Raw genomic sequence first — 8,488 nt, forward strand, 5'->3', positions numbered from 1 at the left:
TGCTTGGGGACAAGCAACAATTTAAGTTTGGTGTTGTGATGAGCGGATAATTTATACGTTTTTTGGCATTATTTTTAGGTAGTTTTTAGTATAGTCTAGCCACTTTTTAGTATATTTTTATTAGTTTTTATGCAAAATTCACATTTCTGGGCTTTACTATGAGTTTGTGTGTTTTTCTGTGATTTCAGGTATTTTCAGAGGCTGAGAAAGGACTGCAGATGTTGTTGGATTCTAACCTCCCTGCACTCGAAGTGGATTTTCTGGAGCTAAAGAAGCCCAATTAGCACGCTCTCAATTGCATTGGAAAGTAGACTTCCTGGGCTTTACAGCAATATATAATAGTTCATACTTGGCCGGAGATTTGATGGCCCAAATCGGTGTCCAAACGCCAGTCAAAGACCTTTTTCAGGCATAAAAACGCTAGAACTGGCACCAAATTTAGAGTTAAACACCCAAACTGGCATCCAAACTGGCGTTTAACTCCAAGAAGAGCCTACGCACGTGAAAGCTTCAAGGCTCAGCCCAAATACACACCAAGTGGGCCCCGGAAGTAGATTTCTGCACTTAGACTTATTTTTTGTAAACCTAGACTACTTGTTTAGTATAAATAGAACTTTTTACTATTGTATTTGAAGTCTTTTGACCATTAGAGATCTGGGATCATAATTTTGGTCTTTTGATCATTGGGAGGCTGGTCATTCGGCCATGCCTAGAGCTTCTCTTTTTTATGTATTTTCCAATGGTAGAGTTTCTACACCTCACAGATTAAGGTGAAGAGCTCTACTGTTCCTCATGAATTAATGCAATTACTACCGTTTTCTATTCAATTCACGCCTACTTCTTCTCCAAGATATACTCTCGTACTTAATTCAGTTAAGTCAGAATGAAGGGGTGACCCGTGACAATCACCCAATCTTCGTTACTTGCTTAGCAAAGATCCGCGTGCCTGACAACCACAAAGCGGTCTACATGATGTTCAACGTAGTCATTAGACGACAGCTGGAGTATAATCTCTTGGGTATCTAATCATGGATTTGGATCGCCTCTCCTGACAATAGAGCATTCGAATCCATGACATTAGAACCTTCGTAGTATAAGCTAGAACCAATTGGCAGCATTCTTGAGATTCGGAAAGTCTAAACCTTGTCTGTGGTATTTCGAGTAGGATCTGGGATGGGATGACTGTGACGAGCTTCAAAGTCGCGACTGTTGGGCGCAGTGACAGTGTGCAAAAGGATAAGGATCCTATTCCGACACGAGTGAGAACCGACAGATGATTAGCCGTACGGGAAACCGTAGCTGGACCATTTTCACTGAGAGGACGGATGGTAGCCATTGACAACAGTGATCCACCAACATACAGCTTGCTTGCCATGGAAGGGAGTACGCATGATTGAATGAGGACAATAGGAAAGCAGAGGTTCAGAGGCAACAAAGTATCTCCAAACACTTATCTGAAATCCCACCAAGGAATTACATAAGTAACTTTATTTTATTTTATGATTTATTTATCCTTTAATTATTAAAATCTCATAACCATTTGAATCTGCCTGACTGAGATTTACAAGATGACCATAGCTTGCTTCAAGCCGACAATCTCCATGGGATCGACCCTTACTCACGTAAGGTATTACTTGGATGACCGAGTGCACTTGCTGGTCAGCTGCATAGAGTTGTGAAAAAGTGCGAGTCACGATTTCGTGCACCAGTGGTAAATCGATTAGCCTCCCAATGCTTGAGCACTCAAGGAACTCCCATGGTTACATGTGGAGAATCAATTGAAGAGCATAGCATGAAGGAGAGATTGGGAACTCCGATGGAAAATGAGGAATGTTGCTTTGTGTTGGAACAATTGGAGGAAGCTATGATTGTTAAAGAAGAGGAAGAATTGGTTGAAGACTTAGGAGATGCGGAACCTCCATGGGAACCTAGTGTCATAGAGAACCCCTCCAAGAAAATTGAAGTTGATGTTAAGGAGGAAAGTGCACAACCTCCAAGGCATATTCCATATGAAGAATTGGTCGGGATAGAGCAAGAATTGAGTTCCCATGGCAATGAAGATCAAGCATCAGATCTTAGTGGTGAGGAATACTTTGAACTTGAAGAACCTTTTCCTGGTGAATTTGAAAGTGTTGTGGAGGTAGACTCCTCTCATCCTCCCAATTATAGTTTGAGTAAGGGAAAAGAGTTAAATAAAATTGATGAACAAAGGATTGAAATTAAGAGATCTTGTGAGGAGGTGGAGGTCCGTAGAAAAAGAAGGACGGGAGTTGAATGCGCTTTGTCAAGATCCTTGGAAGCTCCTTTACCTAGGTTGTCATCTTCTCCTACACTTGAGTGGGTGAAAGTCATCTCTATTAGCTTTATTGTCCCACTTGAGTATGGCTTGCTTGAAACGGATGGTCAACTTAGGGTGCTTTGTGGGATGAAGCATAAGAGAAGAATGTTTCATGGTTGGCGGTGCAAATCAAGGCTTATTATGGATGATACTTCGAAGATGAGATCCAAAGGTTGGAATAATACTCAATTAGATAGGTCTAGAAGGAGAGTTAGGCACTTCATTGAGAATTCATCTTGCTTGCCACCCAAATTGAATAATGATGATCAATTTGAAGATGGGTGTCAAAACGGGATCCCACAAGGAGAATCAATTTTCGGAGCTCATGGTTTGTGAAGAACTCCATCAAGGCTTGGAGTTATTGATTTTAAAGAATGGAGCTTACTGGAAGTCCAAGCATTGGTGGATGTTCAAGGATGGATTCAAGCACAAGCCACCTTGATGAGGAGCTCCCCATAAGTCCAACTTAAGGACAATAAACCAAAGTGCTAGGTGGGAGACACCCCACCATGGTAAAATCTTTTCCTTTTATCCTTTGTACATATTGGTAATTTGCTTAATTTAATGTTTTGTTTTGAGTTTAGTTGGTAGTCTATTATGTTAAATATGATTTTTTGGTGTTTTGGTAGCTGTTTGAGGGATTGGAATGCTTGGTTTGGTGCAAGAACATGAAAAAATTTTGAAAAATAGAGTACCAACCCACGCGTACGCGTGACCCCAAGCTTTTCGACCATTCATGCGCACGCGTCAGCCACGCAGTGGATTCAAAAATTCCACCTCCATACAAATTTCAGAGAGTTGTGCCTGAAGTGTTCCAGACTTGTGCCTGAGGCACAAGTCAACACACACATACGCGTCATTCCACGCGTACGTCTCGCTCTCTGATTTGCCATGCATGCGTACGCGTGACCCACGCCTACACGTCGCTCCCATTTCACCACACCGCGCGTCACACCCACGCGTACGCGTGGATCACCTATTTCACCAATCTTCCTTTCTTCTCCTCTTTCCATTTCTTTCCTTCTTTTATTTTCTTTCTACTCTTCAACCACCATCCAACACTACTAAACACCATCTATAACCATTTCTTTTAGTTAGTTAGTTAATTGTTTAGTTAGTTTAATCTTTGTTTAATTTTCTATTTTTCATTTTAAGTGTTGAATTATTAATCTTGTTTACTGTTTAATGCTGCTTATTATTAACTGAGTGCTATTCTAGCATAATTATTTTTGGATATTCATTGTTGGTTTCTCTTGTTAAGGTTACAAGTTACTACTTGGTTCTGAATTTTTCTATGCTTAATGTTTTTGAACACCAAGTGTATGACATTGCCTTTAAAGCACTTTAAATCTTTTTGAATTGCATGATTTGGCCACCATGTCATTTGAATCTCTATTCTTTGATTAGGCAATTTCTTGATGGACGTTGTGCATTTATCTCAATGCATTGTGTTTCTTGATCATATGCATCCATATGTTTTTGGCTTGAATGCTTTTATACTTCTTTATTGCTTGTTTGGTTGTTTTAACCTACGTGTTAAGAACATCTCAAGCACATTAGGATGAGTGAAGTGCATGTTCCTTTTGCGTAACTGTGACATAGTTTTTTATGTTAGCATGTGTGTTCTACGCCGCGCGTAACTTAGAATGCACATTTACTTTTATCCATGTCACACATTGGGTCACTCACTTCATTCTAGTGATTTACCTCATTCCAATAATTTATGCTTCCTTTCTTTTGCACTTACTTTTCTTACTATCCTGCCTTCTATTTTCAGGATGATGCACCACAAGTAAACATAGAAGCAGAAGAAAGAATGATGAGGGAAAAACGATTCCACACAAACTCACCGGCAAGTGTACCGGGTCGCATCAAGTAGTAATAACTCACAAGAGTGAGGTCGATCCCACAGGGATTGATGGATCAAGCAACTTTAGTGAGTGATTAGTTTAGTCAAGCTAACATTGGTGAATTGGATGAAATTGAAGCATTAGAATGTAAATTGCAGGAAATTTAGATCGCAGAATGTAAATTGCAGAAGCTTAGATGATAAGAAATGTAAATTATAGTAAATGTAAAGGGGATTGGGTGCTGGAAATTAAAGAAACAGTAAATCAAAGCTTGGAAAAAGTGACAGAATCTTAAATGACAAGGAAAGTAAATTGCATTAACAGAAAAGGGAATTGAGGTGCAGGGAAATTTAAATTGCTTAGAAATGTAAATCAAGCTCACAGCAAACTCATGTAAAATTTCAGAAAGGAAAACTTGTAGAAGAAGATTGATGAGCGGATAATTTATACACTTTTTGGCATTGTTTTTAGGTAGTTTTTAGTAAGATCTAGCTACTTTTTGGGATGTTTTTATTAGATTTCATGCAAAAATCATATTTCTGGACTTTACTATGAGTTTGTGTGTTTTTCTGTGATTTCAGGTATTTTCTGGTTGAAATTGAGGGACCTGAGCAAAAATCTGATTCAAGGCTGAAAAAGGACTATTGATGCTGTTGGATTCTGACCTCCCTGCACTCGAAATGGATTTTCTGGAGCTGCAGAACTCCAAATAACACGCTCTTAATTGCGTTGGAAAGTAGACATCCAGGGCTTTCAAGCAATATATAATAGTTCATACTTTATTCGAGTTTAGATGACGCAAACTGGCATTTAACGCCAATTCCATGATGCATTCTGCACGTGTAAAGTTCAAGAGAAGCCTAAAACACATGATGCATTCTGCACGTGTAATCCATGATGCATTCTGCACGTGTTTAACGCCAAAAACACGTTACAACTTGGCGTTTAACTCCAAGAGAAGCCTCTGCACGTGTAAAGTTCAAGCTCAGCCCAAGCACACACCAAGTGGGCCCCGGAAGTGGATTTCTGCATCAATTGCTTATCTCTGTAACCCTAGTAGCTAGTTTCGTATAAATAGAACTTTTTACTAATGTATTCAGTGTCTTTTGATTAATCTTTGATCACTTGTATGCGATCTTAGACCTTCATGGGGGCTGGCCATTCGGCCATGCCTAGACCACCATCACTTATGTATTTTCAACGGTGGAGTTTCTACACACCATAGATCAAGGTGTGGAGCTCTGCTGTACCTCGAGAATTAATGCAAAGTACTACTGTTTTTCTATCCAATTATTGTTTATTTCTATTCCAAGATATCTATTCTCGCCTAAGAACCTGATGAATGTGATGATTATGTTGACAACCACTTCCGTTCTATATGCAAATAAGCTTGAATGAATATCTCTTGGATTCCTTGATCAGAATCTTCGTGGTATAAGCTAGAATCCATTGGCAGCATTCTTGAGAATCCGGAAATCTAAACCTTGTCTGTGGTATTCCGAGTAGGATTTAGGGATTGAATGAATGTGACGAGCTTCAAACTCATGAATGCTGGGCGTAGTGACAGACGCAAAAGGATCAATGGATCCTATTCCAACACGATTGAGAACCGACAGATGATTAGCCGTGCGGTGACAGCGCATCTGGACCATTTTCACTGAGAGGACGGAAGGTAGCCATTGACAACGGTGATCCCCCAACATACAGCTTGCCATGGAAAGGAATCTACACGATTGGAAGGAAACAATAGGAAAGCAGACGTTCAAGAGCCATACAGCACCTTCGTACGCTTATCTGAAATTCCCACCAATGAATTACATAAGTATCTCTATCCTGTTTTATTTATCTTTTAATTATCTAATCTCCCATAACCATATGAATCCGCCTAACTGAGATCTACAAGATGACCATAGCTTGCTTCAAGCCAACAATCTCCGTGGGATTCGACCCTTACTCACGTAAGGTATTACTTGGACGACCCAGTGCACTTGCTGGTCAGCTACACGGAGTTGTGACAGATTGTGAATCAAGATTAGAGCACCAAGTTTTTGGAGCCGTTACCAGGGATCACAATTTTGCGTACCAAGTTTTTGGCGCCGTTGCCGGGGATTGTTTGAGTTTGGACAACTGGAGGTTCATCTTGTTACTCAGATTAGGTAATTTTCTTTTTTTAATTTTATTTTCAAAATTTTTTTTTCAAAAATCTCTCACCTGTTTTCGAAAATCATTCAAAAATTTTAAGAATGAATTCTAGTGTTTCAAGATGATTTGTTGAATCCTGGCTGGCTGTTAAGCCATGTCTAATCTTTTGGACCGAGGTTTCACTTATCCTTAGAAGAGCTTCTTTGTCTTTCTCAGCAATTTAGCTGTTCTAAGCAATGATCTGCTAAAAGCTTGGCTGGCCATTAGCCATGTCTAGTGTTTTGGACCGAAGCTTTCATGAAAAGCTTGGCTGGCTATTAAGCCATGTCTAATTCCTGGACTGGAGCTTTAGACTAACATTGCAAAGATTCCTGGAGTTCTTATTAAAAATTTTTGAATTTCTTATTTTCTTTTCCCTATATGTTTTCGAAAAAAATAAAAGAAAATACAAAAAAATTATAAAATCATAAAAAACCAAAAATATTTTATGTTTCTTGTTTGAGTCTAGTGTCAAGTCATAAGTTTGGTGTCAATTGCATATTCATCTTGTTCTTGCTTTTTTCGAAAACCTCATGCATTGTATTCTTCATGATCTTCAAGTTGTTCTTGATGAATTTTCTTGTTTGATCTTCATATTTTATTGTTTTGTGTTGTATGGTGTTTTTCATGTGCATTTTTGCATTCATGGTGTCTAAACATGAAAGATTTCTAAGTTTGGTATCTTGCATGTTTTCTTTTCTCAGAAATTTTTCAAAAATAAGTTCTTGATGTTCATCATGATCTTCAAAGTGTTCTTGGTGTTCATCTTGACATTCATAGTGTTCTTGCATGCATTTATTGTTTTGATCTAAAATTTTCATGCATTTAGTCATTTTTGTGTTTTTCTCTCTCATCATTAAAAATTCAAAAATAAAAAATATCTTTTCCTTATTTTGCTCATAAATTTCGAAATCTTTGGGTTGACTTAGTCAAAAAATTTTAAAATTAGTTGTTTCTTGTTAGTCAAGTCAAGATTTCAATTTTAAAAAAATCCTATCTTTTCAAAATCTTTTTCAAAATCAAATCTTTTCATTTGATTTTCGAAAATTTTCAAAAATCTTTTTCAAAATTTTTTTCTTATTTTTAATTCATATTTTCGAAAATTACACTAACAATTAATGTTTTGATTCAAAAATTTCAAGTTTGTTACTTTCTTGTTAAGAAAGATTCAAACTTTAAATTCTAAAATCATATCTTGTGATTTCTTGTAGACAAGTCATTAATTGTGATTTTAAAAATCATATCTTTTTCAAAAATTGATTTTAAAATCTTTTTCAAAACAAATTTCAATCATATCCTTTTAAAACCATATCTTTTCAAAATCATATCTTTTCAATCATATCTTTTCAAAATATATTTTTCTAACTTCTTATCTTTTTCAAAATTAATTTCAATCATATCTTTTTAAAAATCATATCTTTTCAATCATATCTTTTTCAAACTTTAATTTCAAAATATCTTTTTCTAACTTTTATCTTTTCAAAATTAAATTCAAAATCTTTTTCAAAATCATCTAACCACTTTTTCACTCCTAATTTTCGAAAATTACTAACCCTTTTTCAAAATTAATTTCGAAAATTTTATCTCTCTCTCATCTCCTTCTATTTATTTTATTTACTTACTAACACTTCTCTTCATCTTAAAATTCGAACACTCTCTTCCCCTCTGTGTTCGAATTTTTCTTTTTCTTCCTTCATTCTTATTCTTCTAATCACATAAAGAAATCTCTATACTGTGACATAGAGGATTCCTATTCTTTTCTGTTTTCTTCTTTTTCATATGAGCAGGAGCAAGGACAAGAACATTCTTGTTGAAGCAGATCTTGAACCTAAAAGGACTTTGAAGAAGAAACTAAGAGAAGCTAAAATACAATAATCCAAAGAAAACCTTACAGAGAATCTTGAAAAAGAAGTAATGGCCGAAAATAACAACAATGCAAGGAGGATGCTTGGTGATTATACTACACCTACTTCCAATTTTTATGGAAGAAGCATCTCAATCCCTGCCATTGGAGCAAATAACTTTGAGCTTAAGCCTCAATTAGTTTCTCTAATGCAACAGAATTGCAAGTTCCATGGACTTCCCTTGGAAGATCCTCATCAGTTTTTAGCTGAATTGT

The sequence above is a fragment of the Arachis hypogaea genome, chromosome 14 (assembly GCF_003086295.3).
Source record: "Arachis hypogaea cultivar Tifrunner chromosome 14, arahy.Tifrunner.gnm2.J5K5, whole genome shotgun sequence".
NCBI classification, from domain to species: domain Eukaryota; kingdom Viridiplantae; phylum Streptophyta; class Magnoliopsida; order Fabales; family Fabaceae; genus Arachis; species Arachis hypogaea.